Genomic DNA, 25,305 nt, shown 5'->3' on the forward strand with positions numbered 1-25,305 from the left:
ATCCTCGATGAACTGATCCCCAATCGGTTCAAGATGCCGCATGTGGAGCCTTACGATGGCTCCACCGATCCAATTGACCATTTGGAGAGCTACAAGGCTCTCATGACGATCCAGGGGGCGATCGATGCTCTTTTTTGCATCGGCTTCCCCGCCAAACTCTGCAAGGCTGCCAGGGCCTGGTACTTCGGTCTCCGCCCTAAAAGTATCCACTCTTTTGGGCAGCTCGAGCATTCTTTCGTGGCCCACTTCAGCACGAGTCGAAAGCCATCACGAACTTCGGACAGCCTTTTTTTCTTCAAACAGGGAGAAAATGAGACGCTCCGACACTTCGTGATGCGATTCAATGCGGCCACACTTGAGGTCCGGGACCTCAATGAAGACATGGCCATTTCGGTCATGAAGCGGGGGCTGAGGGCATCCCGATTCACTTATTCTTTGGACAAGACCCTCTCCCGAATGTACGCTGAGTTATTAGAGCGCGTACAAGTACATGCGCACGGACGAAGGAGCTTCCGATCGGTGCCTGACCGATTCTAAGGGCCCGAAGGAGAAGCGAAGGAAGGATCGGGCCCCCACCGAGCCTAGCAGGCCCCCGACCGTCAGTCGGGTCTCACCCCCGCAACGGAACTAGAAGTTGCCCCGACGGTGGAGTCCAAGGCCGACACGCCCCAGGTATGACTCTTACACTCCTCTCTCTGCTCCTCGTGCACAGATTTTGATGGAGATCGAAGGGGAAGAGTACCTGCGGCGGCCTTCGCCTCTGAAGGCAAAGGGCCTCGACCGGCAGAAGTACTGCTAATTCCATTGGGGCCACGGCCACAATACCGAGCAATGCATCTAACTTAAGGATGAGATCGAAGCTCTCATACGCCGGAGATATCTCGGCAAATTTTGGAGGAACCCGCCGACTCAATCCATTGTCGATCGACGATCCCAGCCGATTGAAGAAGCAACAACTAATCAGCCCACGACCGGGGTCATCAATATGATTTTCAAACGGCTAGGCCCGGGGACGTCTGCTGGAGGAGAGCCGACGAAGAAGATGCACCCGGACGACGTAATCACTTTTACAGATGAAGATGTTCGGGGCATCCAGACTCCCCATGATGACGCTGTTGTTGTCTCGGCAACAATAGCAAATTATGATGTAAAAAGAATCTTTGTAGATAATAAAAGTTCAATGAACATTTTGTTTTACTCGACCTTCTACCGGATGCGACTATCGACCGACCGACTCAAGAGAGTCTCCACGCCCTTGATAGGCTTCGCTGGGGATGCTATCACGGTGGAAGGAGAAGTTACTTTGCCCGTGACGGCGAGAACCGAACCACGACAAAGCACAGTCCACTTGACTTTTATGGTCGTCCAAGTGCCCTCGACCTACAACGCCATACTTGGGAGACCCAGACTAAATGCCCTCAAGGCGATAGTTTCGACGTATCATCTCCTGGTTTGGTTTCCGACCAAAAATGGAGTCGGAGAGATGCACGGGGATCAACAGCTCGCTCGCCGATGCTTCCAGATCTCCGCTCAAAGCGAGGAGTTGAAGGGCTCCCTAACGATCGACAAGTTGGACCACCGGGAGGAGGAAGAACGGGGTGAACCGACCGAACAGCTCGTTTCCATCTCGATAGTGAAGAATCCCGACCGAAAGGTATGGGTCGGGTCTCAATTACCCGACCCCAAACGACGACGATTGGCGGAGCTGCTGAAGGCCAACACCGACATATTCACTTGATCGGTGGTGGATATGTCGGGCATTCCTCCAAAAATGATGACGCACCAACTCAATATCGACCTGGCGATGAGGCCGGTGAGGCAGAAGAAACGGTCTTTTGCTCTTGAAAGATAGAAGGCCATCGATGAAGAAGTGGACAAGCTACTCGAGGCAGGCTTCAACAGAGAAACTACGTACCCCGATTGGCTCGCCAACATCGTCATGGTGAAAAAAGCTAACGGGAGTTGGAGGATATGCATCGACTATACCGACCTAAATCGTGCCTGCCCGAAGGACAGCTTTCCACTCTCAAAGATCGACCAGCTGGTAGACGCGACATCCGGCCACCGACTGCTCAGCTTCATGAACGCTTTCATCGGATACAATCAGATCCAGATGGCGCCCGAAGACGAGGAACACACCACCTTCGTGACCGCCAAGGGCCTCTACTGCTACAGAGTAATGCCCTTCGGCCTGAAAAACATCGAAGCCACCTACCAGCGACTTGTCAACAAGATCTTCAAAGACCAAATCGGGTGCAACATGAAAGTGTACGTGGATGACATGCTAGTAAAGAGTGCACAGACCGCGGATCATGTTCGAGATCTCGAAGAGACTTTTCGCACTCTACGACAACACCAAATGAAGTTGAACCCGACTAAGTGCGCCTTCGGAGTGACCTCGGGAAAGTTTCTCGGGTTCCTCGTTTCGTAATGAAGAATCGAGGCCAACCTCGAGAAGATCGAGGCCATCATCGAAATACGACATCCGAACACCAAGAAGGAGGTCCAGCGGTTGAATGAAAAAATCATCGCTCTCAGCCGGTTCATCTCTCGATCGGCTGAAAGATGCCTTTCATTCTTCAAAATCTTGAGGCAGACGAAAGGCTTTTCTTGGTCGGATGAGTGCCAACGGGCCTTTGAGGATCTAAAGAAGTACCTGGCTTCGCCGTCGCTGCTTGTGAAGCTGGAGGTCGGGGAGACGCTGTATCTCTACTTGGCCACTTCTCTTGAGGTGGTTAGCTCGGTGCTCGTCCGAGAGAACGAGAGCCGAATTCATCAACCTATATACTACACCAACAAAGTGCTTGACGACGCCGAGGTTTGGTACTCGGAGACGGAGAAGATGATTTTTGTCCTAATTGTGTCCGCACAACGACTCCGTCCATACTTCCAAGCACATGCCATTGTGGTCCTCACCAACCAGCCCCTGAGGGCGATATTGCGCCGACCCGACAGATCGGAACGACTGGCGAAATGGGCGATGAAGCTCAGCGAGTTCGACATACAGTACCGACCGCGACCTGCCTTAAAGGCCCAGGTCCTGGCCGACTTCATTGCGGAATGCCCGACGACCGACTGAGGATCGAGAGGCGAGAACCCCGGAGGAGCTGCGATTTCTGAGCTTGACCCGGGGTCCACCTGGGTACTGCACATCGATGGGGCTTCAAACGCTCGGGGGAGCGGGGCTGGATTCTTGCTCACCAACTCGGAGGGGGTAGTCTCTGAGTACGCCCTCCTATTCGACTTTAAAGCCTCCAACAATCAAGCCGAGTATGAAGCGCTCCTCGCCGGCTTGAGGATGGCAAAGGAACTTGAGATCGATAGCCTCCAGGTCTTCTCCGATTCTCAGCTAATCGTGGGGCAGGTCAAGGGCGAATTCGAGGCACGAGATCCAGCCATGGCAAAATATCTCCAGAAAGTGAAGGATCTTATGGCGCACCTCGGATATTTCAAGATCTCCCATATCCCCAGATCGGAGAATGTCCGGGCCGACGCACTCTCCAAGCTGGCAACTTCAGCTTACGATGCTTTGGGCCGGACGCTCGTGGAGAATCTCGAGCAGCCGAGCATCGACAAGGCCGAGGAGGTTCTACAACTGGCAGCCAAACCAAGCTGGATGGATCCGATTGTTCGATACCTGACTGACAGAGTTAGTCCTGAAGATCCCACGGAGGCCCGACGGCTCCGATGGTTGGCCTCCCAATACGTGATAATGGATGGCCGACTCTACAAATGGTCGTTCTCCCTCTCCTTACTCAGATGTTTGGGACCGACCGACGCAGACTACGCGCTCAGAGAAGTACATGAAGGGATTTGCGGAAGTCACTTGGGGGGCAAATTCTTGGCCTACAAAGTCCTGCGGCAGGGTTACTACTGGCCCACCATGAGGAAGGACGCGGCTGAGTTGGTTTGGAAGTGTGAACCATGCCAAAGGTATGCCAACGTACAACACCGACCAGCCAGCCAAATCACTCCTATTATCGCCCCGGGGCCCTTTGCCCAATGGGGGGTCGACATACTCGGTCCCTTCCCTCCAGCATCTGGCCAAAGGAAGTTAATAGTCATCGCCATCGACTACTTCACCAAGTGGGTGGAAGCCGAGCCTCTGACGCAGATTATCGAGTGGAAGATGGAGGACTTCATCCAGAAGTCCATCATCTTCAGGTTCAGATTGCCGCACACCATCATCACCGACAACGGACGACAGTTCGAGAATCAGGACTTCAAAGACTTCTGTGCGAGGTTTCACATCACGCACCGACTGACTTCGGTCGGGCACTTGCAGTCCAATGGTGAAGTCAAGGTGACCAACCGGACCATACTGCATGGGCTCAAAACCCGACTGAATGAAGCCAAAGGCCTCTGGGTCGAGGAGTTGAACTCCGTCCTGTGGGCTTACCGGATGACCCCCCGAGTTTCGATCGGAGAGTCACCTTTCAGTTTGACCTACGGGATGGAAGCGATGATACCGCTCGAGATTGGGCTACCATCAACTAGAGTCGAGCAGTATCAAGAGCCGGACAACTCTGAGTGCCGGAGAGCCGATCTAGACCTCCTCTCCGAGCTTCGGAGTGAGGCTCAACTTCGCATGGCTTCTTACCGACAGAAAGTGGCCTGATATTACAATGCCAAGGTCAAACCAAAGCTTTTCAGGCCTGGAGACCTAGTCCTAAGAAAGGCAGAAGTCTCGAAGCCTCTAGACCAGGGGAAGCTAGCTCCGAATTGGGAAGGGCCCTACATGGTAGCGGACACCTACGGGCCGAAAGCCTACTGGCTGGAGACTCTGGAAGGGAACCCCATTCCCCAGACCTGGAATGCCGACAATCTAAAATTGTATTATCAATGAATTTTGTATCCACTCATTAGGAATACAAATTTAGTTTCAAATTTTGGAGTCTGGAATCTCGACTCTTCGACTGTTGGTCGGCGCTCACCAAGAAGTATGAGCCCCGATGTCCCGACTCAAAATTAACGTTCCACTGGGAACCAACGGCCCGATCACCGACGATGCATCGGACGCTTACAAGGGCCGATATATCCATGACAACGGGAGTTACACTCTTTCTACGGTCGAACTCTTGGGCCAAACGATCGGCTGACTCGCTGACTTAGCCCTGGCCAAGAAAGGCAAGATGCCGACGCGACCACTGTCGCGTTTACAACTCACCGATCGAGCTACAGCCGATCGAAGGATATTCGACTTACCATCGTCTATCATGCGGTGCGACGTAAGTACCCGACGTAAGGGTAATGGGATCCGACTTGTCATCGCTTCCCCGACTGAATGCGTCGGACGCCATTCGATCGAACACATCGAAAGACATTCGACTACCGAACCTTATGAAATGATCCGACCATCGAGTCCTATCCGGTGGCCAGTCGGCTTTCGACTCGACGAACACGCCCGACTCACAATCGGGCGACAGACGTCCGACTTGAGCCCTCGATCGTCAGATTATACGACAATCGAGAGGCTGATACAAAGTCGGGATCTGCTCTGCCTTCGCAGCAGCGCACGTTACCGACCACCTTGAATCACTATATGGGATCCTACCGAACATCCTAACTAGCGCATTGGGTCTATGACCTACGCGTTCTAAAAGTGCTTCGACAAATTATACAAAGCACATCCCGCGACATGCCATAAAGGAAAAGTTCAAGCTCAAAAGTTTAACTTCAATTTCATTGAAGGTTCGGACCAAGTTTACAAAACTGGGCCGAAGTCCTAATACAAGTATGATAAATAGAAGTAAAAGAAAAGTAAAAGACCGACTAGTCCTCAGAATCGGCCTCTTCCATCGGGCGGAGATTGGGGACGGTCGGCGAATCTACTCGGGCTTCAGGAGTCGGGGCCGCCTGACCATCGGCAGCCTGCTCCGCATCTGCTTCGGCTTCTGCTTTGGTGGTGGGACCTCCCGGCGATGGGTCGGTCGTCTCCTCCGCAGCTGGGGCCTCCGACTTTGGCGGAACGATGCTGTCAAGGTCGAGCTTCGGGTACAAGCTCCGAATGGCTTTCCGAGCATCCTCGTACCTCACTCGGTACGAGAGGAAGCCGCTCTCCAGAAGTTCCTCCCGGTACTCTTTCGAGTCGTGAAAGTCTTCTATAGCCCGACCCATAGCTTCCTTCGCCGACTCCGCTTCCGCCCTCGCGATGTCTGTGTCAGCCTGAGCAGTGGACAGACTTTCCTCGACCTTAGCGAGGTTCCCGAGGCTTACTCGGAGCTGCTCGCGTTCGGCCTTGAGCTCCTTGGCGAAGCTGTCCCTCTCGTGACGCAGCCAACGGACGGTTCGAGACTTCTTCTTGGCGTCGTTTCGGGTCGACTGCAGCTCGAATTTTGAAGTCACCAAGGTGCCTGTGAGTCGGGAGACCTCCCCAGTAAAATGAGAGATCTCCCCCTCGAGCTGGCCCTCCCGATCGATCGACTGTTGCAGCTGATCGACCAGTATAGCCTTATCAGCTTCGGCGGCCGCAGCCTTGTCCTTCCAGGCCGCACGCAGGTCGCCGAATCTTCGGTATCCGACCTCCAGCTCTGATATATTATAAATCAGCTGCACAAAACGAAGCCGACCGTTAGAAGATCGAACTTACAGAAATAATAATGAGAACAAAGAAGAGGGAGGCTCACCCGGATCATCGTCGGGTAGAATGAAGACAGCATGTCGGAGACACGCTGATTCTTCAACGCCTCGATGTCGGTCGGGAGAAGGAGCACCTGGCACAGCCGTCTGGCCAAGTCGTGGTTGGCCAGGCCCGATGCACCTTCAAAAAGTGGAAAGTCGGTCGATGCCCCACCATCGGCCGACCTTCCTTCGTCACCAGACGCCATCGGGCCCTTCCCTCGGGCGGACATCCAGGCCTTGATGTCAGAGAAGGACGGCATGCTTGAGCCCGATCGAGTATCCTCCGAAGGTGCGGCAGCAGCGGACGTGGGTTGCTCGGGCTCGCGTGCCTCCTCCTCCCGGACCTCCTTTGTCGGCTGAACGACCGGCACATCCTCGATCGATTCTTCGGCTACCCTTCCCTCGGGCGAGGCTGCTCCCTCGACCGATGGTCCCTCGGACGGGACTTCGACGAGCACCGTCGGTGCCGACAGTGCGATGATGGGCTCCGCCCCCGACCCAGTCGGCTCGCTCAGTGGAGCTGCTTGGGGCCTATTTGGAGGCCGTGATGGCTCGGCCCCTTGTGCCGGCCTCTTCCGTACGGTGTACTGCCAGACGTCGGCAGCCGTCAGTCTCGCCCTCGATGGCATATCTGCAGACGACGACAGATGGTCAGCACCATAAAAGAAAGAAAAGAAGAAAGGAGAAAGAAGATGGAAAACGGACCTAAGCGAGGGACCGGGCTGAGACCGACGTCGTACAAGACCTGCTCGGTGACGAGCTCCCTCTGCTTCGGCACCGAAATATTTTTCAGGCGGTGGAAGTCTTCTCGATCCTCGGCTTCCACCCGACTATTCTCGTTCGGATAAGTTCAGGGGTCTCCCCAACGGGCAGGGAACCCCCAAGGAATGGAGGAGGAGACAAAAAAGAATTGGTTCTTCCATCCATGAATGGACGACAGAAGACCGGTGATGAAAGAAAGCCCCTTCTGAGGATTAAAGTACCACCACCCTTGGGCTTTAGGGTGAGGTCGGAGAACGAAGAATGCTTGGAAGAGCAAAATCCGGAGAACAGTCGGCAATGGCCGACACAGCAGAGCAAAACTGACTATTAGCCGAACTGAGTTCGGTGCGAGTTACGCCGGGCATAGCCCGTAATAGTCAAGTATGTTCCAGATGAACTCCGAAATCGGGAAGCGAAGACCGGCCCGGAGGTCCTCGACGTAGAAGGCCACCTGGCCCTCGGGCGGGCTGTTGACCCGACCGTTGGCACCAGGGGCGAACAGCCGAAATTGCTCCGGTATGCAATATTGCTCCCGGAGCTGATCGACGTTCGGTCCCGAAAGTGAAGAGACCTTCACCTCTGGAGTTGACCGAGGGTCGTCGGTCAAATCCCCCGACTGACCTCCTCTTGGAGATGTTCTAGCCATGAACCAGAACAGAAGATAAGAAAAGGAAGAAGGAGAACCTTGAGAAAGCAAGGAAGAAGGCGAGCGACGATGGAGGCTCCCAGAAGAAAAGAGGACTCCAAAGAAGAAGGAAAGTGGAGACCGTTACCTGGAACAGGGGGCTACGCGGGCAGAGTCTCGACAGCAGAATGGGGGAGTAGAAATCTGGATGCAGGCGACCTTGTATATATAGTGCCCCCCGACGGTTGAGATGGAGGCACGACCAACGAGGAGCTTCCAGATCGCACCATGTGGCATCATCCGGGCCGCCTTTCAGCCCGACGGTTCAATGCACCCATCCTCAGATCGAGCCACGTCACCCCCATCCGCTCGAACAAGCCCGATCCAGTGGCCACCTGCCACATGGCGAAAGGGCCGTGACGTTTCGCATCCCCGAAGGGGCGACGGGAACGACAGTTTTTCTTCCCAAAGAGACGGGACGTCTGACGCCGATGGGACGGGACACCTGACACCGACGGGACACCTGACACCGACAGGACATCTGACACCGACGGGATATCGATGGGATATCTGACATGGGACGTCTGATGCCAGCGAATCGCTCGGCATTCATGAGGCACCTGACACCGGATCAGCCCCTGTACGGTCGTCAGAATCAGGACTTAATGCGATGGGAATCCACTCCTTTCGCCTAACGCTGCCGTCCAAACAAAGACATTGGCCAGCGCACCATCCGACTCAGGAGTGGAGAGGGCAACTGTTGGGGAATACCGACTGACCCCACTCACACCGACTCATCGTCGGGCTTACAGGATCGGCGCCCGACTCTACCGACCGACCGACGGCTGCCGTTATCGATCGACCGAGGATACGTCGGTCGGGCAGACCCTCTCCTCTCTCCCAATCAGCTGCACTATGGAGTTCGATGCCCGACTCTTGCAACATGCCCGACTGACTGTCGGAGGGGTCCCGAGTTTTCACCCGACGCCCCTCAACTGGCCGCCGACCTATAGTCGGTCGGCTCCTTCAAATACCGTACGACTGTCGAAAACTGTCACTCCTGACAACGGCATGCGGCACTGCCGCCTAGGGCCATTATCCCACCTAAGGCATGGGTCAACCCTAGCGATTTGACAGCCCCACGATGATTTGACACCCTCACGGTGACTCTGACAATCCTCATTGAGTTGATAATTCTTCAATTGTCTGCACCATTAATGACGGCTCCATACCGTGCTCCACTATATATATCGGGGAAGGCAACAGTGCTAGGAGGTCTTTTCGAAACCCTTGAATCCCTCCTCCTCTCTAAGCTCTCGCTCTTACCCTCTCTCTCTCGTTGAGCTCTTTGCTTCTTTTCTACTGTTGCCTAGTCTCCTCTCTGACTTGACCGTCGGAGGGTCCCTGCCGGAGCCACCTCCGGTCAGTGCGGACTTTCTTTTGCAGGCGCTCGTATCCGGCGACCGGGCGACGAGAGGATTGACCGCAACAGAGTGTATCCTTTCATAAACCCATTACATACTAAGTGCTCCTCAACCACATTATATGCTTGATAATGGCCATTTTTACATTTATCACATGGGCATAATATCATATCTTCATGAAGTGTGTTCTTGAATGCAAAATTTAAAAATGATTGTAGCCCATTGTGAAACTCTTTGCTTGATCGAGATTTATGCATCCAACTTTTATCCATTTTAGAATAATTTATCTGGTATAATATGAACAAAAAAACAATCCAAAAATTAGACTTCACTTTGCTAGATTTAAGTGTTAATAATACAGTTATAGCCAATATATAGGATATGAAAAGCTAGGTAAGAGCAATGGAATTAGTTCTTCACTAAGAATTGAGAAATTACTAGCTCTACAAGCTTGCATGCTCAATTTGGCTCTTATCCTCAACAAAATCTTATAGTAATAAAACCTATGTTACATCTCTATACAAGCTGAAAAAAATATGAAAAGAAATTGTACGAAAATTTTTTGATCAAGAAATTTGCCGTTGGTTGATGTCTACTATGTCTTATGGGTTTATTTGGCTTTTTCTGAATTTTTGCTGGGTATTCCTTCAGTGTTTTTCTTTGTCTAATGCTCTTTGAACTCCGATGATGTTTTGTCTCAGAGAGCATTCATGAGAGATCGGTGAGCCTGCGACGATACGCTAAACATTGTTGGAATTACAATGTAATCGCATGAACCGGCTCCACGGATGAACAATAAAGATCTAATCCACAGGTTCCTATCAACTTGTGAAATATCAAACTTGACTTGATTTAGGCCCAATCATAGCATCTCTGGTCAATGCATCTGGCTATCAGAGACGTGGCATTGGGCCTCAACAAGCATGCTAAAGTAAACAAAAATAAATTAAAACATGGATAAACCTTAAACCGATTACAGTGATCCCTCAGTGACCCATTTAAAATCACACATACAGCTGATCCAGAAATCGCAAAACGTTTGCATCTGTGTACTTCTGTTTCAACTTCCCTTATAAAACATATCCAACGTTCAATTGGAGATAAAGGGCTAAGAATAGGAGACAGAACAGAATGTGATGGGGTGAAACAGCTGCTGTTAAGTGTCGTACGGCACTTCCTATCATGAGGTCGTTCCTCCTCAGTAGGATCAATAAGTACTACAAACACCTATTCATCAACCTAAAAGTGATTCAGATAAGAGCACGATATTGAGAGGACAACACTAATGTGTTACAGAACATGGAAATCACAGAGAATCGTGCTTGCAGTCACTCAACATTGGTCGACTACGACACCAAATTAGTCGGTTATTTAAGAATGATGATCAAAAAAAAAAAAAAAAATCCTAAGTTATTATTGCAGCCATTAGAAGATCGAATATAACCATTAGAAGATCGATAGAAGTATTACAGCTATTAGGACTACAGGAAGGTAGGTTACTCAAACCTTTTTTAGGAACAGATAACAGTAACAAATGCTGATATAGAGAAGCCTCAGATAGCCACCTATTTATTTGCATCAAATGATGGTTGATTAACCTCAGCGGTAATTCCAACAATGTTTAGCGTATCGTCGTAGGCTTACCGATCTCTCATGAACGCTCTCCGAGACAAAACATCATTGAAGTTCAAACAGCATTAGACAAAGAAAAACATCAAAAAAATTGTCACGTCCCCGATCCGAGATTATGAATCGAGGGTCACGGCAACCGCCGCATATTTATAGAAAACTTTTCCCATAAGCATGCAAGGCATTTCATCATGATATCTTACACATAAAGTTAAATAATTTTTCAATTTTTAATAATCAAACCTTAGTCCAAATAATAAATCAAAACTCAGTGTCCAAAAGAAAAATAATTGTCTGACAAAGTCAACACTTAAAAATAAAAGTCTTGAATCAATTCTGAGAAAATCCTAAATCAAATGAGCTAACTCCATCTCTAATCGCTCTCCCAACCGGAATCCCGCATCATGCTAATTTTCTGGATCTGTAAAGAAAAATATAAAACTCATCATGAGCTAAATAGCCCAATAAGCAGTGTATACCTTTAACTGAATGAATCAGACAATAATACTATACATATCGATTTACTGATAATAACAAAATCAATATGTAAATTCATGAAATCATAATCATACTATCAATCATATATAAAATTTCAATTCATCATAATTTCAACTTATGCTCATCATCTTAAATTCATCAATTTCTTAGGTTCTTCTTACCAACTATGACTATGACCACATTTTCCCAGTGGCAGGGTCATAATACCGCGTATCTGCTTGCGGTAGGCTGCGAATCATCTAGCAGCCAAGTCCTTTAGAACCGCTAGTCTCGCTGGCGATTTGTCGCTGGTCTCTCTGGCGACATGTCACTGGTCTCGCTGGCGACCTAAACCCTCAGGACAATCAATTGCCAACATATATGCCCCCATTGGCGAGGTCCTTTACATAGTCAGGTTGTCAAATTCATATCATCTTCCAATTCATATATTATTTTCAAAAATAATATAAATAAATGATATTCGAGTCAAATCATATCATTCTTTATAATCACACATCATCATAATAATTTTTCAACAAATAACTTCAATCATAAATAATTTCTACAATTAACTTCAATCATAAATAATTTCAACAATTAACTTCAATCATAAATAATTTTAATAATTATTTTCAATAAATATTTTCAATCACAAGCATGCCATGAATTTATTTAATTCAGAATTTATAATTTACCAGATAAATTTAATAAAAGTAAACACTACTTACCTCAAAAGAAAATCCAAACTAGGAATTCTAGAAATCTTGAAAATCTTTCTCATACGTCAAATATCATATTTTGATCAAAATTTCATCAAATTAAAAAATTAAAATTTGTTAAAATCCAATGTCCCCACATGGATCAACTTGACGACAGCATCTAAGATTTTCGGACTGATCCATGGAAACTCTTCTTATATTTCTTTTAATTATTATTATTATTTTATTCTTTTTTATTTTATTTTTTTTAATTCCATAAATTTTAAAAATCTAAGAGAGAGAGCAGAGAGAGAAAGTTTCTCTCCCCCTTTTCTTTTTCTCTCTTTTTTTTATTTTTTTTCTTTTTTTTTCCTTTCTTTTTTTTTTCTTTTTTTTTCTTTTTCTTCTTTTTCTTTTCTCTTTTTCTTCTTTTTCTTTTCTTTTCTTTTCTCTTTTTCTTCTTTTTTTTCTTTTCTCTCGGGCTCCTTCCTAGCCGAAACAGGAGACCGGCAGGTCCCCTCCCTTGACCGACCGTTCAGACCACGGTCGATACGGTGGAGGCCGGCGGCAGAGGGAGGCAATTCTCTCGAGTTCGGAAAGGCAAGGCCGGCAGTCGGTTGTGATCGCCAATGCCGGAAAATCAAAGGGAAGAAGAGACCAAATAGGAGTCTCTTCTCCGACCAAAAATCGGCGACACCCATCGCCGACAGTCGCGCACAGAGGCACGAGAAGAAGGAGAAAGAAGAGAGGAAGAGGAGAAAAACTTACTTCGGCCTCCGGTGACCCCGCCGGTGAGCAATCACGGCGAGAACGAAACAAGTATCCGTGACTCCAATCAAAAAATTCAGGGAGGAAGAGAGGAGAATAGGATCGGTGATCGGCTTCTAAGGAAGGGGAGGACCTTTTCATAGAGAGCCCTAGGACTCCTGGTGGTCCTAGGACTCCTGATCTCCGGGGTTTAATCGGAGAAGAAGACTCCTACCGGGAGTCTTCTTCCCGGTTCCCCTATTTTTTTTTTTTTTTGGGCTTGGGTCTTGATAGATGGGCTTGGGCTATAACATTCTTCACCTCTAAAAGAAATTTTGTCCTCGAAATTTTTCATACCTGTAGTCTCGAAGAGCTGGGGATATTTTTGCTTCATTTCTTCCTCTAGTTCTCAAGTAGCTTCTCTTTCTGAATGTCGACTCCACTGTACCTTGACATAATGAATGTTGCGACGTCTCAGCACTTGTTCTTTATGGTCCATGATCCGTATCGGATATTCTTCATATGATAGATCTTTTCTAGCTTGCAATGGTTCAAGTTCCACGATGTGACTTGGGTCTAGTAAATATTTCTTTAACATAGAAACATGAAAAATATTATGTACTCCTACAAGTAAAGGTGGTAAGGCAAGTCTATAAGCCACCTCACCAATTCTTTTCAAAATCTCAAATGGACCCACATATCTAGGATTCAATTTGCCACGAATGCCAAATCTTGAGATTCCTTTTGAAAGAGATACTTTGAGAAATACATGGTCACCAATTTAAAATTCTAATTTCCGTCTCCTGTTATCTGCATAACTTTTCTGTCTGCTTTGTGCTGCCCGAAGTCGTTCTTTAATTAATTGAATCTTCTCGACTGCTTGTTGAACAAGTTCGGGACCCAATATTCTCCCCTCACCAATATCATCCCAGTGAATCGATGATCGACATCTTCTACCATATAATGCTTCATAAGGTGCCATACCAATGCTAGCCTGATAACTGTTATTGTAAACGAACTCAATCAAAGGTAGATGCTCATCCCATGAACTTTTCATATCCAAAATACAAGTTCTCAACATATCTTCTAAGATCTGAATAGTTCTCTCTGACTGACCATCAGTCTGTGGATAAAAAGCTGTACTGAAGTTCAATTTTATTCCTAATGCCTTGTGTAAGCTCTTCCAAAACTGAGATACAAATCTGGTGTCTCGATCCGATACGATGGTCACTAAAATTTCATGTAGCCTTACAATTTCTTTCATATATAATTTTGCTAGTCTTTTCAAAGTAAATCCAACTCTAATTGATAGAAAGTGTGCAGACTTTGTCAATCGGTCCACAATCACCCAGGCTGCATCATTTTTACTTGGAGTCTTTGGTAGTCCAGTTATAAAATCCATAGTGATATATTCCCACTTCCATACTGGAATATCAAGAGGTTGAAGTAGTCCCGCAGGTCTCTGATGTTCAGCTTTAACTTGTTGATACACCAAACATTGAGCCACAAATTGAGCGATCTCTCTCTTCATATTATTCCACCAGTATATTTTCTTTAAGTCTCTATACATCTTAGTACCTCCCAGATGAACTGTATAACCGGTCTGATGTGCTTCCTGAAGTATTTCATGCTTGAGTATTGAATCATTGGGTACGCAAATTCTATTTTCGAACCTCAACGAACTATCATCATGTATCTTGAATTCAGATTAAACACCAGCTTCCACTGAATTCCTTATTTTCATTAGTTGTGGATCATCATGCTGGGCAACTATAATTCTTTCAATGAGTGTTGGCTGAACCCTCATGTTGGCTAATCGTACTGTTGAGTCATATATTCGGATGTCTAATTTTAGTTTTCTTATATCCTTCAATAATTGGCTTTGATGTGCGATTAAAACCGCCAAATTTTCCACATATTTTTTACTAAGGGCATCAGCAACGACATTAGCTTTTTCGGGATGATAATGGATTGTTAAATCATAATCTTTCAATAGTTCTAACCACCTTCTCTATCTCATGTTTAATTCCTTCTGCGTAAAAATATATTTCAAACTCTTATGATTAGTAAATACTTCACACTACGCATCGTATAAGTGATGTCTTCAAATTTTTAGGACAAAAATCACTGCAGCTAATTCCAAATCATGTGTCGGATAATTCTGTTCATATGATTTCAATTATCTTGAGGCGTAGGCCACTACCTTACCATGTTGTATCAATACATAGCCGAGTCCCTTTTTAGATGCATCACTATATATTGTGAATCCTTCATCTCCTGTTGGTATAGTAAGGATAGGGGCTGAAACTAATCGTTATTTTAACTCTTGAAAATTCTGTTCACAATCTTCGTTCCACTCGAATTTAATCCCTTTTTGAGTAAAACGAGTTAAAGGTGCAGCTATGCGAGAGAATCCTTCTACAAATCATCTATAATAACCTGCCATTCCCAGAAAGCTTCGAATCTCAGAAATATTTGTAGGTCTGTTCCACTGCATCACAGCTTCCACTTTTGTTGGATCCACAGAAATTTCATCTTTAGACACGATGTATCCAAAAAAGACTATTTTGTCCAACCAAAATTCACACTTCTTAAATTTGGCATAAAATTTTTCTTTCCTCAATATTTGTAGTACACATCATAAATATTCTTCATGCTCCAATTTACTCCTTGAATATATCAAGATATCGTCAACAAATATGACAACAAACTTATCAAGATAGGATTTGAATATTCTGTTCATTAATCCATAAAGACTGTTGGAGCATTGGTTAACCCAAAAGGCATCACTAAAAATTTATAATGTCCATAACGAGTTCTAAATGCAGTCTTTGGTACGTCCTCTGTTTTGATTTTTAACTGATGATATCCTGAACGAAGATCAATTTTTGAAAAGACTTGTGCACCTTGCAGCTGATCAAACAAATCATCGATTCGAGGTAGAGGATACTTATTTCTGATAGTGTTCTTATTCAACTCTCTATAGTCGATACAAAGCCTCATACTACCATCTTTCTTCTTCACAAATAAGACTGGAGCTCCCCAAGGAGATACACTAGGCCTTATAAAATCTTTATCCAACAAATCCTATAATTGATCTTTTAACTCCTTCAACTCCATAGGGGCCATTCGGTAAGGAGCTTTAGAAATCGGATCGGTATTGGGCACCAACTCAATGGTAAATTCAATTTCTCTGTCTGATGGTAGTCCGGTTAAATCATCAATGAATACATCCAAAAATTCATTTACGATGAAAATATCCTGTAACTTTAATTCATCATGTTCTTTATTCTTTATTGATACTAGGTAACCTCTACATCCCTTTCTTAGCATCTGTCTAGCTTGCACAAATGAAATAATATGTGGAGGGGTGGTTTCTGTACTTCCATCAAAATTGAATGTCAATTCTTTCAGTATTTGAAAGTTCACTCTCTTTCCATGACAATCCACAGAGGCATGATAAGTAGCAAACCAATCCATTCCTAGAATGACATTGAAATCATGCATATCTAGGATCACCAAATCTGTCAGTAATTCTCTTTCTCCTATTCTGATACTACATGACTTGCACACACTTTCGATACTCAAAATACCACCTACTGGTGTCTCAACATATAATTTGATTTTCATAGGTTCACATACTATATCATGTTGTCTAATAAAAGTTATGGATATAAAGGAGTGTGTAGTACCAGAATCAAACAAAACTGAAGTAGAAATATCGGATACAGGAATGATACCTGTCACCACAGCATTAGAGGCCTGAGCATCCTGTTGTGTGAGTGCATAGATCCTTCTTTGAGTTTTCAGCCTTTGACCTCCATCCTTTGTTTGTGTGGATCTATTCTCATTCCTCTGGGGGCAATCTGCAATTTTGTGTCCTTTCTGTCCACAGCTAAAACAAGAACCAGTATTCCATGGGCAATTAGAAGACTCATGCTCTCTTCGGTCACATCTCGAACATCTAGCTGTCTCATTCTCACGATTCTTATCATTTGCTGGTTTCTTTGCTGAACCCTTATTGTTCTGATTTCGTCATTGAGTTCAACCAAACCTATTTCTCTTCTTCTGATTCCGTTCTCTCTCTGCATGTGCTTCATTAACTTCCCTCTCAATTATCAGAGCTTTATTCACAATTGAGGCATAAGTAGTTAACTCATAGGGTACAACTTGTTTTCTAATATCTGTCTTCAATCTCATTTCAAATTTATGTACTCTGTCTTGCTCAATCTCAACTAATCTTGGAATAAACTTGGCTAACTCCATGAATTTAGCTTCATATTCTGCAACAGATCTGTTCTCCTATTTCAGATGAATGAACTCCTGCTCTTTCTGTATTCTGGTACTTCGAAGGAAGTACTTGTCAAAGAATTCATCTCGAAATCTCTCCCAAATGAGTGGTATCCTATCATGTTCATATTTTTATTCAAGTATATGCCACCAGTTGTATGCCTCACCTTATAACAGATATGCTGTGTAGCGGATCTTCTCTTCGTCGTGGCATTCTTGCACGACGAATGCCTTCTCCATTTTCATAATCCAGTTATTTGCTTTCAGTGGCTCGATGGTCCCTTTGAAGGCTGAAGGGGCTAGCTTCTTAAACTCGACGATATTGTATCTCTGCATCGGATGTTCTCCATGTCCAGGTGTCAGTGGAGAATGTTGACATGGCTGTGCATGTTGTTGTTGAAGTAACTGTTGTTGTATTTGAACTACTCCGATCAGAGTTTGCATTAGTTGAGTCATGTTCGGCTCCTCCTGTACTGTCGGAGTATTTTCGGTAGGATCAAGGATTCCCTCCTACTGAGATATGCCGCTATTCAATTGGGGAGTGTTATCACCAAGTAGATTTGATGTCCCTCCTACCGCTCCTTGAGTATTTTTCGTTCGCCATGGAGGTATTTTGACCTATGACAAATTTGAGATAATAACTTATCCTTAATAAGGTTATAAACTTACTTGAGATAGGTCAGATCATAATTATCGTAACTAACCTCTCGAATTTTCTAATATCTACCCATCACTCGCTCATTATATTCTACATGTCTTTATCTATCTACTTATGCTCTGATATCATATTAATTGTCACGCCCCCGACCCGAGATTGTGAATCGAGGGTCATGGCAACCGCCGCATACTCATAGAAAATATTTTCCATAAGCATACAAGGTATTTCATCATGATATCTTACACATAAAGTTAAATAATTTTTCAATTTTTAATAATCAAACCTTAGTCCAAATAACAAATCAAAACTCAGTGTCCAAAAGAAAAATAATTGTCTGACAAAGTCAACACTTAAAAATAAAAGTCTTGAATCAATTCTGAGAAAATCCTAAATCAAATGAGCTAACTCTATCTCTAATCGCTCTCCCAATCGAAATCCCGCATCATGCTAATTTTCTGGATCTGTAAAGAAAAATATAAAACTCATCATGAGTTAAATAGCCCAGTAAGCAGTGTATACCTTTAACTGAATGAATCAGGCAATAATACTATACATATCGATTTACTGATAATAACAAAATCAATATATAAATTCATAAAATCATAATCATACTATCAATCATATATAAAATTTCAATTCATCATAATTTCAACTTATGCTCATCATCTTAAATTCATCAATTTCTTAGGTTCTTCTTACCAACCATGACTATGACCATATTTTCTCTGTGGCAGGGTCATAATACCGCGTATCTGCTTGCGGTAGACTGCGAATCATATGGCAGCCAAGTCCTTTGAAACCGCTGGTCTCGCTGGTGGTTTGTCGCTGGTCTCTCTGATGACATGTCGCTGGTCTCACTGGCGACATAAATCCTCAAGACAATCAATTGCCAACGTATATACCCCCATTGGCGGGGTCCTTTACATAGTCAGATTGTCAAATTCATATCATCTTTCAATTCATATATTATTTTTAAAAATAATATAAATAAATAATATTCGAGTCAAATCATATCATTCTCTATGATCACACATCATCATAATAATTTTTCAACAAATAACTTCAATCATAAATAAGTTCTACATCTAACTTCAATCATAAATAATTTCAATAATTAACTTCAATCATGAATAATTTTAATAATTATTTTCAATAAATATTTTCAATCACAAGCATGCCATGAATTTATTTAATTCAGAATTTATAATTTATCAGATAAATTCAATAAAAGTAAACACTACTTACCTCAAAAGAAAATCTAAACTAAAAATTTTAAAAATCTTGAAAATCCTTCTCCGAACTTGATACGTCAAATATCATATTTTGATCAAAATTTTATCGAATTAAAAAATTAAAATTTGTTAAAATCCAATATCCCCACATGGATCAACTTGACGATAGCATCCAGGATTTTCAGACTGATCCATGAAAACTCTTCTTATATTTCTTTTAATTATTATTATTATTTTATTATTTATTTTATTATTTTTTTTTTAATTTTATAAATCCTAAAAATCTAAGAGAGAGAGAGCAGAGAGAGAAAGTTTCTCTCTCCCTTTTCTTTTTCTCTCTCTTTTTTTTTCTTTTCTTTTTTTTCTTTTTCTTTTCTTTTCTTTTTTTTTTCTTTTTCTTCTTTTTCTTTTCTCTTTTTCTTCTTTTCTTTTCTTTTCTCTTTTTCTTCTTTTTTTCTTTTCTCTCGGGCTCCTTCCTGGCCGAAACAGGGGACCGGCAGGTCCTCTCCCTTGACCGGCCGTTCAGGCCACGGTCGACACAACGGAGGCTGGCAGCAGAGGGGGGCAACTCTTCCGAGTTCGGAGAGGCAAGGCCGGTGGTCGATTGTGATCGCTGGCATCGAAAAAATAAAGAAAAGAAGAGACCAAACAGGGGTCTCTTCTCCGACCAAAAATCGACGACACCCGTCACCGACAGTCGCATACAGAGGCACGGGAAGAAGGAGAAAGAAGAGAGGAAGAGGAGAAAAACTTACTTCGGCCTCCGATGACCCCGCCGGTGAGCAATCACGGCGAGAACGAAACAAGTATCCACAGCTCCAATCGAGAAAATCAGGGAAGAAGAGAGGGGAATAGGACTGGTGATCGGCTTCTAAGGAAGGGGAGGGCCTTTTTATAGAGAGCCCTAGGACTCCTGGTGGTCCTAGGACTCCCGATCTCTGGGGTTTAATCGGAGAAGAAGACTCCTACCGGGAGTCTTCTTCCTGGTTCCCCTATTTTTTTTTTTTTTTTGGGCTTGGGTCTTGATAGATGAGCTTGGGCTATAATAGGAATACTCAGCAAAAATTCAGAAAAAGCTAGATAAACCCATAAGACATAGGAAACATCAACCAACGACCAATTTCTTGATCGAAAAATTTTTGTACAAATTTCTTGATCAAATAAGACTTAACAGAGAAAATCATGTAGAAAAACTACACGGAGAGAATAAACAACCAAATTCTCATCATCACCATGAAATACAATAGAAAGATGCAATCATGGACAAAACCTTTTAAAGAAGGGCTTACCTGTGGACTTCACCACCATTTCAATCTGCTCGCCGACCAAATCGATGGAATGTTAGGGAAGAATGATGAAGCTTTGCGCAGAAAAACCATCACTAGTATTTTATCTTTAGTTTCCCATTTTGTTATACTGTATATGATTTTCTGTAAGTATATATGACATCTCGAATAATATATATGACATCCTGTGAATATATATGATATCCTGAATAATATATATAGCTTCCTAATGTCTTATATGACTTTCTGTGAATATATATGATATTCCGAATAATATATATGACTTCTTGTAAATATATATTGTCACGCCTCCGACCCGAGATTATGAGTTTAGAGATCATGGCAACAACCGCATACTTATGAAGAACTCCCTTCATAAGTATGCAAGACATTCCAAAAATGATATCAATGCATTATAGCGAAATCATAATAAATTAAGATCAAAATTTAATTAACTAAATTTCAACTTTAGTTTTTCACAAAATTTCAATAATGTTTGAAGAACTTATATCATTGCATCTCAAATAATAATCTTATAAAGACATCACAATAAATCTATATTGTCAACTCTCGCTTCTAGCTCACTTTCAAAACAATACCCATATCTGTAATTAAGAATCCGAATCTGAAAAATAAAAGAGAGAGGTAATAAATTAGATAGCCTAATAAGCAATGATCACTTTAAGTAAATTTACATTAAGCAATAAAGTAAATAATCATTTAAAGAAATTAAGTATATAAAATTCATCAATTCAAAATTAATTTCAATTATGCAACATAGTTCATGCCAAAATTTAATTCTTTTTCAAAAATTTTAATTTTTTTGAAGAATTCAATTTCTTTCATTCTCAAGTTCTTCTTATCAACTATAAACTATGACCATATTTTTTCTATGATAAAATCATAACATCACGTATTATCTTGCGATGAGCTACGAATCATCTGACAGTAAAGTCCTTCGAAACCACTAATCTACTAGTGGTTTGTCGCTAGTCTGCTGGTGACATAACTTCTCAAGATAAATCAATTACTAATATATCAGCCCTCATTAGCGGGGTCCTTTACATAGTCAGGTTGTCAATTCATATCATTCTTGAATCAAATTCTTCATAAATCATCTTTCTTATTCTAGTTCGATAGAAATACATATAATCATGTGGTATCAAAATCAATCAACATAATACATAATAAAATCAATGCATTCAATCATGTTTTATCATAATATTTTAAAATAAGATATTTTCAATAAAAAATATCATTCATCAAATTCATGCATCATTTCATAAATTATATCAAAAAATATATTATAATTTATCGATAAATCTAGAAATAATGAATCATTACTTATTGGGCTGTCTAGCTTATTACCTCTCTTTTTTACTTTTCAGATTTAGATTTTTAATTGTAGACATGGGTATTGTTTTGGAAGTGAGCTAGAAGCGAGAGTTGATAATATATATTTATTATGATGTCTTTACAAAATTATTATTTGATATGTAATTGATATAAGATCTTTAAATATTATTGAAATTTTATAAAAAACTAAAGTTGAAGTTTAGTTAGCTAAATTTTGATCTTAATTTATTATGATTTTTACTGTAATGCATTGATATTATTTTTGAAATATCTTGCATGCTTATGGAGAGAGTTCTTCATAAGTATACGATGGTTGCCATAACCCCTAGACTCATGATCTCAGATTAGCGGTGTGATAATTAATATAGTATCAGAGCATAAGTAAATAAATTATGATATATAAAATCATATATGAGTATAGGTGGATAGATACTAAAGACATTGGAATGATAGCTTATATTGATTTTGACATATCTTAGAAATTTAGATTGATACAAGTGCATCAATGGATTTGAATCAGAGTGAGGCAACAGAAGCATAGTGGTTGAAATTATTTTCAAGTTGATTAGAACAATAATTTGGTCTGAAAGTTAATATACTGAAAGATTAGATTTTGAATTAAGGGATAACTATTGCTTGAGATAAAAGTAACATTAAATTTTTGAGGACCTGAGTAAGAAAAATTTCAAGGATGAATTTTTTTTGGGAAAAAGGCAATGTAATATCCCGTATAGATCTTAAAACAAGCAGTAAAAAAAAAAAAATTTAAGCCAGCATATGCTCTACACGTACTGGGAAGCCTGGAATTAATATGGAAAGGGGACGAATGCATGGAAGGAACTCCCAAAGAGTTTTCTTCCTTCTCTGATTCAAAGTCCTAAAAACACTAGGAATCAAAGCCCAAATCAAATTCAAATTCATTTCTATTAGAGGTTTATTTAAGGGCCTCGATCTCCTTGGTTTTTCCTCAACAAAAATCCATGTCATTCGCTGCACTTTTACCCACTTTTCTTCTTGGATTACCGGTGATAGAACTCATTGCGGTCATCAAAAGATCAGACCAATCTTTGCCGAAGACAAGGTAATCCAATTGGATGATCTTCCTCTCAATTTTCTTTAGATCCTAAGCTCGGATTTTAGACATGATTTCTGTCAGAAATTTTGTAAAAATTTTGTTATCAAATTTCCTGTTTTCCCCATCCATTTTTTTTGGTTCTCTACCATCATAGGCCGCCATCGGTCATCGGACCCAATCGACTATCACCGTCGAGGACTACCCCTCCGACCACGAGACTCCTCGGTTGGGAGGAGGACCTCCCAGCTTCGGAAATAAGGGAAGGAAGAGCCCCCCCCCATTCCATGAAAGAAGAAGAGAACAAAGGACGTGTGGGTTCTCTATTTCCCATGGAAAAAAAAAAGAAACGAAAAGAAAAAAAAAAGAAAGAAAAAAAGGAAGAAAAGAGAGAGAGAGAGAGAGAGAGAGAGAGAGTTTCTCTCTCTTTCTTCTTTTCATGCTCTAAGTCTGAATCCTTACTTTCTCTCTCTAAAATGTTAAATTTTTTCTCTACTTTCTCTCTAAATTTTTCTCTCTATAATGTTTCTCTCTTTTGATGGATTTTTTTCTCTCGAAGTTATCTTTTTAAGATTAGCCCAGTGAAGAATTTTCTTTCAATAATTTTGATCGAGCTTAGTGAAGAATCTGATTTTAAGTGAGATTTTGATTTAAATTTATTTAGATCTAATTTTAAATTAAAATTAATATAAAAATATAATTTTAAATAATAAATTTTAAAAAATATTCTCAAGATTAATCAATCCGTTCGTTCAGTGCTCTATAGAGATAAATAATAAACTATCTTTCTCGAGATATTTTATATTTATTTTGAAAGTAAATAATTATTCTTTGAATTATGAATGCTTATGAAATTATATTTTAAACAGCAAGTAATTTGAAAGTTGATATTTTCTGAAATATTATGGTTTATTGATTATGCATATATTCAGTAAAAGTTATGATATGTTATAATACAAAAGTATTTTGATATGAATTAGATTTATGCTCTCAGCCTAACTATATTTCAGTGGTTTCCGTCAATGGAAATTGTACATTGGTAATCAGTGGATCCTACTAATGGAGATTATATGTTAGTACTCGGTGGACCTTGTCAGTGAAGGTTGTGTGCTGGTATTCAGTACATCCTGCCAGTGCGGGTTGTGCATTGGTATTTAATAGACCTCGCCAATGGAGGTTATATATTGACCATAATTACAGGCTGCTAAGTTATATGTATTTTTAATTCAAATCAAATTTATGATTATATTTTGAAAGATTTGATTTATATTGAATTAGCGTAGAATATATTATCATGTTATTTATGATATTTATTTAAAAACATCATATCTATGATAATATCTAAAATATCTAGTTGAGATATTTATTACTTACTGGGCTATCAAGTTTATTACCTCTCTATTTTATTTTTCAGATTCAGATAATTAGTTACAAGTGTGGGCATTAATTTTGAGAAAGAGCTTTTAGAAGTGAGATTTGACACTGTCAACTTCATTGAATTTTGATCTTAATTTATTATGATTTCAGCTATGATGCATTGATATCGTGATAAGATACCTTGCATGCTTGGGAAGAAGTTTTTTATGAGTGTGCAGCAGTTACCATAACCCCTATACTCATAATCTCAGAGCAACAGAATGATATATATGACATCTTGAATAATATATTGTTTCCTAATATCTTATATGACTTCCTATGAATATATATGATATTTTAAATAATATATATGACTTCTTATGAATATATAAGATGTTCTGAATAATATATATGACTTTCTAACATCTTATATAACATCAAAAAGTTATATATATTGTTTAGGATGTCATATATACTCACAGAAAGTCATATATATTATTCAGGATGTCATATATATTTACAGAAAATCATATAAGATGCTAGAAAGCCATATATATTATTTGAAACGTCATATATATTCAAAAAAAGTCATATATATTCTTCAGAATATCATATATACTCACAAAAAATCATATAAAGTATTAGAAAGCTATATATATTATTCAAAATATCATATAGATTCACAGGATGTCATATAGATTCATAAGAAGTCATACAAGACATTAGGAAGTTATATATATTATTCAGGATGTCATAAATACACAGAAAGTTATATATATAGTTCAAAACGTCATATATATTCACGTAAAGTTATACAAGATATTAGAAAGTAATAATATTATTTTTTCTCTTATTGTATAGAGAAAAAGATATTTTTGTTACTAAAAATTGAAGGAAGAAAAAGCTAGGTGGCATTAAATGTATGTCCCATCGTTAAGTATGCTACATGCTTTAAGATAGTTGGATGGTGTGCTCCACGTCAAATTTATTGCACCGCATACGGTGCACAAAAACTTTCTCATATATATATATATATATATATATATATATATATATATATATATATATATAT

At 41.6% G+C, this 25,305-nt stretch overlaps 2 non-coding genes across 2 annotated transcripts; both read right to left on the bottom strand.

Annotated features, from left to right (window-relative positions):
- Nucleotides 1–10,191: 10,191 nt before the first annotated feature.
- LOC114913067 (small nucleolar RNA snoR2/U65) lies at nt 10,192–10,346 on the bottom strand. Its single transcript, XR_003799101.1, has one exon. It is a non-coding gene; the product is annotated as a small nucleolar RNA snoR2/U65 (small nucleolar RNA).
- Nucleotides 10,347–10,413: 67 nt separating this feature from the next.
- LOC114913054 (small nucleolar RNA Z112) lies at nt 10,414–10,640 on the bottom strand. Its single transcript, XR_003799081.1, has one exon. It is a non-coding gene; the product is annotated as a small nucleolar RNA Z112 (small nucleolar RNA).
- Nucleotides 10,641–25,305: the final 14,665 nt, after the last annotated feature.

This window comes from Elaeis guineensis, chromosome 2 (assembly GCF_000442705.2).
Source record: "Elaeis guineensis isolate ETL-2024a chromosome 2, EG11, whole genome shotgun sequence".
NCBI classification, from domain to species: domain Eukaryota; kingdom Viridiplantae; phylum Streptophyta; class Magnoliopsida; order Arecales; family Arecaceae; genus Elaeis; species Elaeis guineensis.